Here is a 14,868-nt window from a genome sequence, read left to right on the forward strand (position 1 = left end):
AGCCCCTCTGTTTCAGCCCCTCTGTTTCTCGCCCTCTGTTTCAGCCCCTCTGTTTCTCGCCCTCTGTTTCAGCCCCTCTGTTTCAGCCCCTCTGATTCAGCCCCTCTGTTTCAGCCCCTCTGTTTCTCGCCCTCTGTTTCCGCCCCTCTGTTTCTCGCCCTCTGTTTCAGCCCCTCTGATTCAGCCCCTCTGTTTCAGTCCCTCTCTTTCTCGCCCTCTGTTTCTCGCCCTCTGTTTCAGCCCCTCTGTTTCTCGCCCTCTGTTTCAGCCCCTCTGTTTCTCGCCCTCTGTTTCAGCCCCTCTGTTTCAGCCCCTCTGTTTCAGCCCCTCTGTTTCTCGCCCTCTGTTTCAGCCCCTCTGTTTCTCGCCCTCTGTTTCAGCCCCTCTGTTTCTCGCCCTCTGTTTCTGCCCCTCTGTTTCTCGCCCTCTGTTTCAGCCCCTCTGTTTCAGCCCCTCTGTTTCAGCCCCTCTGTTTCTCGCCCTCTGTTTCAGCCCCTCTGTTTCTCGCCCTCTGTTTCAGCCCCTCTGTTTCTCGACCTCTGTTTCAGCCCCTCTGTTTCTCGCCCTCTGTTTCAGACCCTGTGATTCAGCCCCTCTGTTTCAGCCCCTCTGATTCATCCCCTCTGTTTCAGCCCCTCAATTTCAGCCCCTCTGTTTCAGCCCCTCTGATTCAGCCCCTCTGTTTCAGGCTCTCTGTTTCAGCCCCTCTGTTTCAGCCCCTCTGTTTCTCGCACTCTGTGTCTCGCCTGCTGTTTCAGCCGCTCTGTTTCTCGCACTCTGTGTCTCGCCCGCGGTTTCAGTCCCTTAGTTTCTCGCCCACTGTTTCAGCCCCTCTGTTTCAGCCCCTCTGATTCACCCCCTCTGTTTCTCGCCCTCTGTTTCAGCCCCTCTGTTTCAGCCCCTCTGTTTCTGCCCCTCTGTTTCAGCCCCTCTGTTTCTCGCCCTCTGTTTCAGCCCCTCTGTTTCAGACCCTCTGTTTCAGCCCCTCCGATTCAGCCCCTCTGTTTCATCCCCTCTGTTTCAGCACCCCTGTTTCTCGCCCTCTGTTTCTGCCCCTCTGTTTCTCGCCCTCTGTTTCAGCCCCTCTGTTTCAGCCCCTCTGTTTCAGTCCCTCTCTTTCTCGCCCTCTGTTTCTCGCCCTCTGTTTCAGCCCCTCTGTTTCTCGCCCTCTGTTTCAGCCCCTCTGTTTCTCGCCCTCTGTTTCAGCCCCTCTGTTTCAGCCCCTCTGTTTCAGCCCCTCTGTTTCTCGCCCTCTGTTTCAGCCCCTCTGTTTCTTGCACTCTGTTTCAGCCCCTCTGTTTCTCGCCCTCCGTTTCAGCCCCTCTGTTTCAACCCCTCTGTTTCAGCCCCTCTGTTTAAGCCCCTCTGTTTCTCGCCCTCTGTTTCAGCCCCTCTGTTCCTCACCCTCTGTTTCAGCCCCTCTTTTTCTCACCCTCTGTTTCAGCCCCTCTGATTCAGCCCCTCTGTTTCAGCCCCTCTGATTCATCCCCTCTGTTTCAGCCCCTCTATTTCAGACCCTCTGATTCAGCCCCTCTGTTTCAGCCCCTCTGATTCAGCCCCTTTGTTTCAGCCCCTCTGTTTCTCGCCCTCTGTTTCAGCCCCTTTGTTTCAGTCCCTCTGTTTCTCGCCCTCTGTTTCTGGCCCTCTGTTTCAGCCCCTCTGTTTCTCGCCCTCTGTTTCAGCCCTTCTGGTTCAGCCCCTCTGTTTCAGCCCCTCTGTTTCAGCCCCTCTGTTTCTCGCCCTCTGTTTCAGCCCCTCTGTTTCTTGCCCTCTGTTTCAGCCCCTCTGTTTCTTGCCCTCTGTTTCAGCCACTCTGTTTCTCGCCATCTGTTTCAGCCCCTCTGTTTCTCGCCCTCTGTTTCAGCCCCTCTGTTTCAGCCCCTCTGTTTCAGCCCCTCTGTTTCTCGCCCACTGTTTCAGCCCCTCTGTTTCTCGCCCTCTGTTTCAGCCCCTCTGTTTCAGCCCCTCTGATTCAGCCCCTCTGTTTCAGCCCCTCTGTTTCTCGCCCTCTGTTTCCGCCCCTCTGTTTCTCGCCCTCTGTTTCAGCCCCTCTGATTCAGCCCCTCTGTTTCAGTCCCTCTCTTTCTCGCCCTCTGTTTCTCGCCCTCTGTTTCAGCCCCTCTGTTTCTCGCCCTCTGTTTCAGCCCCTCTGTTTCTCGCCCTCTGTTTCAGCCCCTCTGTTTCAGCCCCTCTGTTTCAGCCCCTCTGTTTCTCGCCCTCTGTTTCAGCCCCTCTGTTTCTCGCCCTCTGTTTCAGCCCCTCTGTTTCTCGCCCTCTGTTTCTGCCCCTCTGTTTCTCGCCCTCTGTTTCAGCCCCTCTGTTTCAGCCCCTCTGTTTCAGCCCCTCTGTTTCTCGCCCTCTGTTTCAGCCCCTCTGTTTCTCGCCCTCTGTTTCAGCCCCTCTGTTTCTCGACCTCTGTTTCAGCCCCTCTGTTTCTCGCCCTCTGTTTCAGACCCTGTGATTCAGCCCCTCTGTTTCAGCCCCTCTGATTCATCCCCTCTGTTTCAGCCCCTCAATTTCAGCCCCTCTGTTTCAGCCCCTCTGATTCAGCCCCTCTGTTTCAGGCTCTCTGTTTCAGCCCCTCTGTTTCAGCCCCTCTGTTTCTCGCACTCTGTGTCTCGCCTGCTGTTTCAGCCGCTCTGTTTCTCGCACTCTGTGTCTCGCCCGCGGTTTCAGTCCCTTAGTTTCTCGCCCACTGTTTCAGCCCCTCTGTTTCAGCCCCTCTGATTCACCCCCTCTGTTTCTCGCCCTCTGTTTCAGCCCCTCTGTTTCAGCCCCTCTGTTTCTGCCCCTCTGTTTCAGCCCCTCTGTTTCTCGCCCTCTGTTTCAGCCCCTCTGTTTCAGACCCTCTGTTTCAGCCCCTCCGATTCAGCCCCTCTGTTTCATCCCCTCTGTTTCAGCACCCCTGTTTCTCGCCCTCTGTTTCTGCCCCTCTGTTTCTCGCCCTCTGTTTCAGCCCCTCTGTTTCAGCCCCTCTGTTTCAGTCCCTCTCTTTCTCGCCCTCTGTTTCTCGCCCTCTGTTTCAGCCCCTCTGTTTCTCGCCCTCTGTTTCAGCCCCTCTGTTTCTCGCCCTCTGTTTCAGCCCCTCTGTTTCAGCCCCTCTGTTTCAGCCCCTCTGTTTCTCGCCCTCTGTTTCAGCCCCTCTGTTTCTTGCACTCTGTTTCAGCCCCTCTGTTTCTCGCCCTCCATTTCAGCCCCTCTGTTTCAACCCCTCTGTTTCAGCCCCTCTGTTTAAGCCCCTCTGTTTCTCGCCCTCTGTTTCAGCCCCTCTGTTCCTCACCCTCTGTTTCAGCCCCTCTTTTTCTCACCCTCTGTTTCAGCCCCTCTGATTCAGCCCCTCTGTTTCAGCCCCTCTGATTCATCCCCTCTGTTTCAGCCCCTCTATTTCAGACCCTCTGATTCAGCCCCTCTGTTTCAGCCCCTCTGATTCATCCCCTCTGTTTCAGCCCCTCTATTTCAGCCCGTCTGTTTCAGCCCCTCTGTTTCAGCCCCTCTGTTTCTCGCACTCTGTGTCTCGCCCGCTGTTTCAGTCCCTTAGTTTCTCGCCCACTGTTTCAGCCCCTCTGTTTCAGCCCCTCTGATTCACCCCCTCTGTTTATCGCCCTCTGTTTCAGCCCCTCTGTTTCTGCACCCCTGTTTCAGCCCCTCTGTTTCTCGCCCTCTGTTTCAGCCCCTCTGTTTCAGCCCCTCTGTTTCAGCCCCTCCGATTCAGCCCCTCTGTTTCAGCCCCTCTGTTTCAGCCCCTCTGTTTCTCGCCCTCTGTTTCCGCCCCTCTGTTTCTCGCCCTCTGTTTCAGCCCCTCTGTTTCAGCCCCTCTGTTTCTCGCCCTCTGTTTCAGCCCCTCTGTTTCTCGCCCTCTGTTTCAGCCCCTCTGTTTCAGCCCCTCTGTTTCAGCCCCTCTGTTTCTCGCCCTCTGTTTCAGCCCCTCTGTTTCTCGCCCTCTGTTTCAGCCCCTCTGTTTCTCGCCCTCTGTTTCAGCCCCTCTGTTTCAGCCCCTCTGTTTCAGCCCATCTGTTTCTCGCCCTCTGTTTCAGCCCCTCTGTTTCTCGCCCTCTGTTTCAGCCCCTCTGTTTCTCGCCCTCTGTTTCAGCCCCTCTGTTTCTCGCCCTCTGTTTCAGCCCCTCTGTTTCTCGTCCTCTGTTTCAGCCCCTCTGTTTCAGCCCCTCTGTTTCAGCCCCTCTGTTTCAGCCCCTCTGTTTCTCGCCCTCTGTTTCAGCCCCTCTGTTTCTTGCCCTCTGTTTCAGCCCCTCTGTTTCTCGCCCTCTGTTTCAGCCCCTCTGTTTCAGCCCCTCAGTTTAAGCCCCTCTGTTTCTCGCCCTCTGTTTCAGCCCCTCTGTTTCTCGCCCTCTGTTTCAGCCCCTCTGATTCAGGCCCTCTGTTTCAGCCCCTCTGATTCATCCCCTCTGTTTCAGCCCCTCTATTTCAGCCCCTCTGTTTCAGCCCCTCTGATTCAGCCCCTCTGTTTCAGGCTCTCTGTTTCAGCCCGTCTGTTTCAGCCCCTCTGTTTCAGCCCCTCTGTTTCTCGCACTCTGTTTCTCGCCCGCTGTTTCAGTCCCTTAGTTTCTCGCCCACTGTTTCAGCCCCTCTGTTTCAGCCCCTCTGTTTCGTCCCCTCTGTTTCAGCCCCTCTGTTTCTCGCCCTCTGTTTCAGCCCCTCTGTTTCAGCCCCTCTGTTTCAGCCCCTCCGATTCAGCCCCTCTGTTTCAGCCCCTCTGTTTCAGCCCCTCTGTTTCAGCCCCTCTGTTTCTCGCCCTCTGTTTCAGCCCCTCTGTTTCTCGCCCTCTGTTTCAGCCCCTCTGTTTCTCGCCCTCTGTTTCAGACCCTCTGTTTCAGCCCCTCTGTTTCAGCCCATCTGTTTCTCGCCCTCTGTTTCAGCCCCTCTGTTTCTCGCCTTCTGTTTCTGCCCCTCTGTTTCTCGCCCTCTGTTTCAGCCCCTCTGTTTCTCGCCTTCTGTTTCAGCCCCTCTGATTCAGCCCCTCTGTTTCAGCCCCTCTGATTCAGCACCTCTGATCCAGCCCCTCTGTTTCTCGCCCTCTGTTTCAGCCCCTCTGTTTCTCGCCCTCTGTTTCAGCCCCTCTGTTTCTCGCCCTCTGTTTCAGCCCCTCTGTTTCAGCCACTCTGTTTCAGCCCCTCTATTTCTCGCCCTCTGTTTCAGCCCCTCTGTTTCTCGCCCTCTGTTTCAGCCCCTCTGTTTCTCGCCCTCTGTTTCAGACCCTCTGTTTCAGCCCCACTGTTTCAGCCCCTTTGTTTCAGCCCCTCTGTTTCTCGCCCTCTGTTTCAGCCCCTTTGTTTCAGTCCCTCTGTTTCTCGCCCTCTGTTTCTGGCCCTCTGTTTCAGCCCCTCTGTTTCTCGCCCTCTGTTTCAGCCCTTCTGGTTCAGCCCCTCTGTTTCAGCCCCTCTGTTTCAGCCCCTCTGTTTCTCGCCCTCTGTTTCAGCCCCTCTGTTTCTTGCCCTCTGTTTCAGCCCCTCTGTTTCTTGCCCTCTGTTTCAGCCACTCTGTTTCTCGCCATCTGTTTCAGCCCCTCTGTTTCTCGCCCTCTGTTTCAGCCCCTCTGTTTCAGCCCCTCTGTTTCAGCCCCTCTGTTTCTCGCCCTCTGTTTCAGCCCCTCTGTTTCTCGCCCTCTGTTTCAGCCCCTCTGTTTCAGCCCCTCTGATTCAGCCCCTCTGTTTCAGCCCCTCTGTTTCTCGCCCTCTGTTTCAGCCCCTCTGATTCAGCCCCTCTGTTTCAGCCCCTCTGATTCAGCCCCTCTGTTTCAGACCCTCTATTTCAGCCCCTCTGTTTCTCGCCCTCTGTTTCTCACCCTCTGTTTCAGCACCTCTGTTTCAGCCCCTCTGTTTCTCGCCCTCTGTTTCAGCCCCTCTGTTTCTCGCCCTCTGTTTCAGCCCCTCTGATTCAGCCCCTCTGTTTCTCACCCTCTGTTTCAGCCCCTCTGTTTCTCGCCATCTGTTTCAGCCCCTCTGTTTCTCGCCCACTGTTTCAGCCCCTCTGTTTCAGCCCCTCTGTTTCAGCCCCTCTGTTTCTCGCCCTCTGTTTCAGCCCCTCTGTTTCTTGCCCTCTGTTTCAGCCCCTCTGTTTCTTGCCCTCTGTTTCAGCCACTCTGTTTCTCGCCATCTGTTTCAGCCCCTCTGTTTCTCGCCCTCTGTTTCAGCCCCTCTGTTTCAGCCCCTCTGTTTCAGCCCCTCTGTTTCTCGCTCTCTGTTTCAGCCCCTCTTTTTCTAGCCCTCTGTTTCAGCCTCTCTCTTTCTCGCCCTCTGTTTCAGCCCCTCTGTTTCAGCCCCTCTGATTCAGCCCCTCTGTTTCAGCCCCTCTGTTTCTCGCCCTCTGTTTCAGCCCCTCTGATTCAGCCCCTCTGTTCCAGCCCCTCTGATTCAGCCCCTCTGTTTCAGACCCTCTATTTCAGCCCCTCTGTTTCTCGCCCTCTGTTTCAGCCCCTCTGTTTCTCACCCTCTGTTTCAGCACCTCTGTTTCAGCCCCTCTGTTTCTCGCCCTCTGTTTCAGCCCCTCTGTTTCTCGCCCTCTGTTTCAGCCCCTCTGATTCAGCCCCTCTGTTTCTCGCCCTCTGTTTCAGCCCCTCTGTTTCTCGCCATCTGTTTCAGCCCCTCTGTTTCTCGCCCTCTGTTTCAGCCCCTCTGTTTCAGCCCCTCTGTTTCAGCCCCTCTGTTTCTCGCCCTCTGTTTCAGCCCCTCTGTTTCTTGCCCTCTGTTTCAGCCTCTCTGTTTCTCGCCCTCTGTTTCAGCCCCTCTGTTTCAACCCCTCTGTTTGAGCCCCTCTGATTCAGCACCTCTGTTTCAGCCCCTCTGATTCAGCCCCTCTGTTTCTCGCCCTCTATTTCAGCCCCTCTGTTTCAGCCCCTCTGTTTCAGGCTCTCTTTTTCAGCCCGTCTGTTTCAGCCCCTCTGATTCAGCCCCTCTGTTTCAGCCCCTCTGATTCAGTACCTTAGTTTCTCGCCCTCTGTTTCAGCCCCTCTGTTTCAGCCCCTCTATTTCAGCCCCTCTGTTTCAGCCCCTCTGTTTCAGGCTCTCTGTTTCAGCCCGTCTGTTTCAGCCCCTTTGTTTCAGCCCCTCTGAGTCAGTCCCTTAGTTTCTCGCCCTCTGTTTCAGCCCCTCTGTTTCAGCCCCTCTGATTCAGCCCCTCTGATTCAGCCCCTCTGTTTCTCGCCCTCTGTTTAAGCGCCTCTGTTTCAGCCCCTCTGATTCACCCCCTCTTATTCAGCCCCTCTGTTTCTCGCCCTCTGTTTCCGCCCCTCTGTTTCTCGCCCTCTGTTTCAGCCCCTCTGATTCAGCCCCTCTGTTTCAGTCCCTCTCTTTCTCGCCCTCTGTTTCTCGCCCTCTGTTTCAGCCCCTCTGTTTCTCGCCCTCTGTTTCAGCCCCTCTGTTTCTCGCCCTCTGTTTCAGCCCCTCTGTTTCAGCCCCTCTGTTTCAGCCCCTCTGTTTCTCGCCCTCTGTTTCAGCCCCTCTGTTTCTCGCCCTCTGTTTCAGCCCCTCTGTTTCTCGCCCTCTGTTTCTGCCCCTCTGTTTCTCGCCCTCTGTTTCAGCCCCTCTGTTTCAGCCCCTCTGTTTCAGCCCCTCTGTTTCTCGCCCTCTGTTTCAGCCCCTCTGTTTCTCGCCCTCTGTTTCAGCCCCTCTGTTTCTCGACCTCTGTTTCAGCCCCTCTGTTTCTCGCCCTCTGTTTCAGACCCTGTGATTCAGCCCCTCTGTTTCAGCCCCTCTGATTCATCCCCTCTGTTTCAGCCCCTCAATTTCAGCCCCTCTGTTTCAGCCCCTCTGATTCAGCCCCTCTGTTTCAGGCTCTCTGTTTCAGCCCCTCTGTTTCAGCCCCTCTGTTTCTCGCACTCTGTGTCTCGCCTGCTGTTTCAGCCGCTCTGTTTCTCGCACTCTGTGTCTCGCCCGCGGTTTCAGTCCCTTAGTTTCTCGCCCACTGTTTCAGCCCCTCTGTTTCAGCCCCTCTGATTCACCCCCTCTGTTTCTCGCCCTCTGTTTCAGCCCCTCTGTTTCAGCCCCTCTGTTTCTGCCCCTCTGTTTCAGCCCCTCTGTTTCTCGCCCTCTGTTTCAGCCCCTCTGTTTCAGACCCTCTGTTTCAGCCCCTCCGATTCAGCCCCTCTGTTTCATCCCCTCTGTTTCAGCACCCCTGTTTCTCGCCCTCTGTTTCTGCCCCTCTGTTTCTCGCCCTCTGTTTCAGCCCCTCTGTTTCAGCCCCTCTGTTTCAGTCCCTCTCTTTCTCGCCCTCTGTTTCTCGCCCTCTGTTTCAGCCCCTCTGTTTCTCGCCCTCTGTTTCAGCCCCTCTGTTTCTCGCCCTCTGTTTCAGCCCCTCTGTTTCAGCCCCTCTGTTTCAGCCCCTCTGTTTCTCGCCCTCTGTTTCAGCCCCTCTGTTTCTTGCACTCTGTTTCAGCCCCTCTGTTTCTCGCCCTCCATTTCAGCCCCTCTGTTTCAACCCCTCTGTTTCAGCCCCTCTGTTTAAGCCCCTCTGTTTCTCGCCCTCTGTTTCAGCCCCTCTGTTCCTCACCCTCTGTTTCAGCCCCTCTTTTTCTCACCCTCTGTTTCAGCCCCTCTGATTCAGCCCCTCTGTTTCAGCCCCTCTGATTCATCCCCTCTGTTTCAGCCCCTCTATTTCAGACCCTCTGATTCAGCCCCTCTGTTTCAGCCCCTCTGATTCATCCCCTCTGTTTCAGCCCCTCTATTTCAGCCCGTCTGTTTCAGCCCCTCTGTTTCAGCCCCTCTGTTTCTCGCACTCTGTGTCTCGCCCGCTGTTTCAGTCCCTTAGTTTCTCGCCCACTGTTTCAGCCCCTCTGTTTCAGCCCCTCTGATTCACCCCCTCTGTTTATCGCCCTCTGTTTCAGCCCCTCTGTTTCTGCACCCCTGTTTCAGCCCCTCTGTTTCTCGCCCTCTGTTTCAGCCCCTCTGTTTCAGCCCCTCTGTTTCAGCCCCTCCGATTCAGCCCCTCTGTTTCAGCCCCTCTGTTTCAGCCCCTCTGTTTCTCGCCCTCTGTTTCCGCCCCTCTGTTTCTCGCCCTCTGTTTCAGCCCCTCTGATTCAGCCCCTCTGTTTCAGCCCCTCTGTTTCTCGCCCTCTGTTTCAGCCCCTCTGTTTCTCGCCCTCTGTTTCAGCCCCTCTGTTTCAGCCCCTCTGTTTCAGCCCCTCTGTTTCTCGCCCTCTGTTTCAGCCCCTCTGTTTCTCGCCCTCTGTTTCAGCCCCTCTGTTTCTCGCCCTCTGTTTCAGCCCCTCTGTTTCAGCCCCTCTGTTTCAGCCCATCTGTTTCTCGCCCTCTGTTTCAGCCCCTCTGTTTCTCGCCCTCTGTTTCAGCCCCTCTGTTTCTCGCCCTCTGTTTCAGCCCCTCTGTTTCTCGCCCTCTGTTTCAGCCCCTCTGTTTCTCGTCCTCTGTTTCAGCCCCTCTGTTTCAGCCCCTCTGTTTCAGCCCCTCTGTTTCAGCCCCTCTGTTTCTCGCCCTCTGTTTCAGCCCCTCTGTTTCTTGCCCTCTGTTTCAGCCCCTCTGTTTCTCGCCCTCTGTTTCAGCCCCTCTGTTTCAGCCCCTCAGTTTAAGCCCCTCTGTTTCTCGCCCTCTGTTTCAGCCCCTCTGTTTCTCGCCCTCTGTTTCAGCCCCTCTGATTCAGGCCCTCTGTTTCAGCCCCTCTGATTCATCCCCTCTGTTTCAGCCCCTCTATTTCAGCCCCTCTGTTTCAGCCCCTCTGATTCAGCCCCTCTGTTTCAGGCTCTCTGTTTCAGCCCGTCTGTTTCAGCCCCTCTGTTTCAGCCCCTCTGTTTCTCGCACTCTGTTTCTCGCCCGCTGTTTCAGTCCCTTAGTTTCTCGCCCACTGTTTCAGCCCCTCTGTTTCAGCCCCTCTGTTTCGTCCCCTCTGTTTCAGCCCCTCTGTTTCTCGCCCTCTGTTTCAGCCCCTCTGTTTCAGCCCCTCTGTTTCAGCCCCTCCGATTCAGCCCCTCTGTTTCAGCCCCTCTGTTTCAGCCCCTCTGTTTCAGCCCCTCTGTTTCTCGCCCTCTGTTTCAGCCCCTCTGTTTCTCGCCCTCTGTTTCAGCCCCTCTGTTTCTCGCCCTCTGTTTCAGACCCTCTGTTTCAGCCCCTCTGTTTCAGCCCATCTGTTTCTCGCCCTCTGTTTCAGCCCCTCTGTTTCTCGCCTTCTGTTTCTGCCCCTCTGTTTCTCGCCCTCTGTTTCAGCCCCTCTGTTTCTCGCCTTCTGTTTCAGCCCCTCTGATTCAGCCCCTCTGTTTCAGCCCCTCTGATTCAGCACCTCTGATTCAGCCCCTCTGTTTCTCGCCCTCTGTTTCAGCCCCTCTGTTTCTCGCCCTCTGTTTCAGCCCCTCTGTTTCTCGCCCTCTGTTTCAGCCCCTCTGTTTCAGCCACTCTGTTTCAGCCCCTCTATTTCTCGCCCTCTGTTTCAGCCCCTCTGTTTCTCGCCCTCTGTTTCAGCCCCTCTGTTTCTCGCCCTCTGTTTCAGACCCTCTGTTTCAGCCCCACTGTTTCAGCCCCTTTGTTTCAGCCCCTCTGTTTCTCGCCCTCTGTTTCAGCCCCTTTGTTTCAGTCCCTCTGTTTCTCGCCCTCTGTTTCTGGCCCTCTGTTTCAGCCCCTCTGTTTCTCGCCCTCTGTTTCAGCCCTTCTGGTTCAGCCCCTCTGTTTCAGCCCCTCTGTTTCAGCCCCTCTGTTTCTCGCCCTCTGTTTCAGCCCCTCTGTTTCTTGCCCTCTGTTTCAGCCCCTCTGTTTCTTGCCCTCTGTTTCAGCCACTCTGTTTCTCGCCATCTGTTTCAGCCCCTCTGTTTCTCGCCCTCTGTTTCAGCCCCTCTGTTTCAGCCCCTCTGTTTCAGCCCCTCTGTTTCTCGCCCTCTGTTTCAGCCCCTCTGTTTCTCGCCCTCTGTTTCAGCCCCTCTGTTTCAGCCCCTCTGATTCAGCCCCTCTGTTTCAGCCCCTCTGTTTCTCGCCCTCTGTTTCAGCCCCTCTGATTCAGCCCCTCTGTTTCAGCCCCTCTGATTCAGCCCCTCTGTTTCAGACCCTCTATTTCAGCCCCTCTGTTTCTCGCCCTCTGTTTCAGCCCCTCTGTTTCTCACCCTCTGTTTCAGCACCTCTGTTTCAGCCCCTCTGTTTCTCGCCCTCTGTTTCAGCCCCTCTGTTTCTCGCCCTCTGTTTCAGCCCCTCTGATTCAGCCCCTCTGTTTCTCACCCTCTGTTTCAGCCCCTCTGTTTCTCGCCATCTGTTTCAGCCCCTCTGTTTCTCGCCCACTGTTTCAGCCCCTCTGTTTCAGCCCCTCTGTTTCAGCCCCTCTGTTTCTCGCCCTCTGTTTCAGCCCCTCTGTTTCTTGCCCTCTGTTTCAGCCCCTCTGTTTCTTGCCCTCTGTTTCAGCCACTCTGTTTCTCGCCATCTGTTTCAGCCCCTCTGTTTCTCGCCCTCTGTTTCAGCCCCTCTGTTTCAGCCCCTCTGTTTCAGCCCCTCTGTTTCTCGCTCTCTGTTTCAGCCCCTCTTTTTCTAGCCCTCTGTTTCAGCCTCTCTGTTTCTCGCCCTCTGTTTCAGCCCCTCTGTTTCAGCCCCTCTGATTCAGCCCCTCTGTTTCAGCCCCTCTGTTTCTCGCCCTCTGTTTCAGCCCCTCTGATTCAGCCCCTCTGTTCCAGCCCCTCTGATTCAGCCCCTCTGTTTCAGACCCTCTATTTCAGCCCCTCTGTTTCTCGCCCTCTGTTTCAGCCCCTCTGTTTCTCACCCTCTGTTTCAGCACCTCTGTTTCAGCCCCTCTGTTTCTCGCCCTCTGTTTCAGCCCCTCTGTTTCTCGCCCTCTGTTTCAGCCCCTCTGATTCAGCCCCTCTGTTTCTCGCCCTCTGTTTCAGCCCCTCTGTTTCTCGCCATCTGTTTCAGCCCCTCTGTTTCTCGCCCTCTGTTTCAGCCCCTCTGTTTCAGCCCCTCTGTTTCAGCCCCTCTGTTTCTCGCCCTCTGTTTCAGCCCCTCTGTTTCTTGCCCTCTGTTTCAGCCTCTCTGTTTCTCGCCCTCTGTTTCAGCCCCTCTGTTTCAACCCCTCTGATTCAGCCCATCTGTTTCAGCCCCTCTGTTTCTAGCCCTCTGTTTGAGCCCCTCTGATTCAGCACCTCTGTTTCAGCCCCTCTGATTCAGCCCCTCTGTTTCTCGCCCTCTATTTCAGCCCCTCTGTTTCAGCCCCTCTGTTTCAGGCTCTCTTTTTCAGCCCGTCTGTTTCAGCCCCTCTGATTCAGCCCCTCTGTTTCAGCCCCTCTGATTCAGTACCTTAGTTTCTCGCCCTCTGTTTCAGCCCCTCTGTTTCAGCCCCTCTATTTCAGCCCCTCTGTTTCAGCCCCTCTGTTTCAGGCTCTCTGTTTCAGCCCGTCTGTTTCAGCCCCTTTGTTTCAGCCCCTCTGAGTCAGTCCCTTAGTTTCTCGCCCTCTGTTTCAGCCCCTCTGTTTCAGCCCCTCTGATTCAGCCCCTCTGATTCAGCCCCTCTGTTTCTCGCCCTCTGTTTAAGCGCCTCTGTTTCAGCCCCTCTGATTCACCCCCTCTTATTCAGCCCCTCTGTTTCTCGCCCTCTGTTTCTGCCCCTCTGTTTCAGCCCCTCTGTTTCAGCACCTCTGTTTCTTGCCCTCTGTTTCAGCCCCTCTGTTTCTCGCCCTCTGTTTCAGACCCTCTGATTCAGCCCCTCTGTTTCAGCCCCTCTGATTCATCCCCTCTGTTTCAGCCCCTCTAATTCAGCCCGTCTGTTTCAGCCCCTCTGTTTCAGCCCCTCTGTTTCTCGCACTCTGTGTCTCGCCCGCTGTTTCAGCCCCTCTGTTTCAGCCCCACTGTGTCAGCCCCTCTGTTTCAGTCCCTCTGTTTCTCGCCCTCTGTTTAAGCCCCTCTATTTCTCGCCCTCTGTTTCAGCCCCTCTGTTTCAGCCCCACTGTGTCAGCCCCTCTATTTCAGACCCTCTGTTTCTCGCCCTCTGTTTCAGCCCCTCTGTTTCTCGCCCTCTGTTTCAGCCCCTCTGTTTCTCGCCCTCTGTTTCAGCCCCTCTGTTTCATTCCCTCTGTTTCTCGCCCTCTGTTTCTCGCCCTCTGTTTCAGCCCCTCTGTTTCTCGCCCTCTGTTTCAGCCCCTCTGTTTCTCGCCCTCTGTTTCAGCCCCTCTGTTTCAGCCCCTCTGTTTCAGCCCCTCTGTTTCTCGCCCTCTGTTTCATCCCCTCTGTTTCTTGCCCTCTGTTTCAGCCCCTCTGTTTCTCGCCCTCCGTTTCAGCCCCTCTGTTTCAGCCCCTCTGTTTCAGCCCCTCTGTTTCAGCCCCTCTGATTTTCGCCCTCTGTTTCAGCCCCTCTGTTTCTCGCCCTCTGTTTCAGACCCTCTGTTTATCACCCTCTGTTTCAGCCCCTCTGATTCAGCCCCTCTGTTTCAGCCCCTCTGATTCATCCCCTCTGTTTCAGCCCCTCTATTTCAGCCTCTCTGTTTCAGCCCCTCGGATTCAGCCCCTCTGTTTCAGGCTCTCTGTTTCAGCCCGTCTGTTTCAGCCCCTCTGTTTCAGCCCCTCTGTTTCTCGCACTCTGTTTCTCGACCGCTGTTTCAGTCCCTTAGTTTCTCGCCCACTGTTTCAGCCCCTCTGTTTCAGCCCCTCTGATTCAGCCCCTCTGATTCAGCCCCGCTGTTTCTCTCCCTCTGTTTCAGCCCCTCTGTTTCTGCCCCTCTGTTTCAACCCCTCTGTTTCAGCCCCTCTGTTTCAGCCCCTCCGATTCAGCCCCTCTGTTTCAGCCCCTCTGTTTCAGCCCCTCTGTTTCAGCCCTCTGTTTCTCGCCCTCTGTTTCAGCCCCTATGTTTCGCACCCTCTGTTTCAGCCCCTCTGTTTCTCGCCCTCTGTTTCAGCCCCTCTGTTTCAGCCCCTCTGTTTCTCGCCCTCTGTTTCAGCCCCTCTGTTTCTCGCCCTCTGTTTCAGCCCCTCTGTTTCAGCCCCTCTGTTTCTCGCCCTCTGTTTCTGCCCCTCTGATTCTCGCCCTCTGTTTCAGCCCCTCTGTTTCTCGCCTTCTGTTTCAGCCCCTCTGATTCAGCCCCTCTGTTTCAGCCCCTCTGATTCAGCCCCTCTGCTTCAGCCCCTCTGTTTCTAGCCCTCTGTTTCAGCCCCTCTGTTTCAGCCCTTCTGTTTCAGCCACTCTGTTTCAGCCCCTCTGTTTCTTGCCCTCTGTTTCTCGCACTCTGTTTCAGCCCCTCTGTTTCTCGCCCTCTGTTTCAGTCCCTCTGATTCGCACTCTCTGTTTCAGCCCCTCTGTTTCTCGCCCTCTGTTTCTGCCCCTCTGTTTCTCGCCCTCTGTTTCAGCCCCTCTGTTTCTCGCCCTCTGTTTCAGCCCCTCTGATTCAGCCCCTCTGTTTCAGCCCCTCTGAATCAGCCCCTCTGTTTCAGCCCCTCTGTTTGAGCCTCTCTTTTTCTCGCCCTCTGTTTCAGCCCCTCTGTTTCTCACCCTCTGTTTTAGCCCCTCTGTTTCAGCCCCTCTGTTTCTCGCCCTCTGATTCAGCTCCTCTGTTTCTCGCCCTCTGTTTCAGCCCCTCTGTTTCTCGCCCTATGTTTCAGCCCCTCTGTTTCTCGCCCTCTGTTTCAGCCCCTCTGTTTCAGCCCCTCTATTTCAGCCCCTCTGTTTCTCGCCCTCTGTTTCAGCCCCTCTGTTTCTCGCCCTCTGTTTCAGCCCCTCTATTTCTCGCCCTCTGTTTCAGCCCCTCTGTTTCAGCCCCACTGTTTCAGCCCCTTTGTTTCAGCCCCTCTGTTTCTCGCCCTCTGTTGCAGCCCCTCTGTTTCTCGCCCTCTGTTTCAGCCCCTCTGTTTCTCGCCCTCTGTTTCAGCCCCTCTGTTTCTCGCCCTCTGTTTCAGACCCTCTGTTTCAGCCCCTCTGTTTCAGCCCCCCTGTTTCAGCCCCTCTGTTTCT

Source organism: Chiloscyllium punctatum, chromosome 41 (assembly GCF_047496795.1).
Source record: "Chiloscyllium punctatum isolate Juve2018m chromosome 41, sChiPun1.3, whole genome shotgun sequence".
In the NCBI taxonomy this organism is placed as follows: domain Eukaryota; kingdom Metazoa; phylum Chordata; class Chondrichthyes; order Orectolobiformes; family Hemiscylliidae; genus Chiloscyllium; species Chiloscyllium punctatum.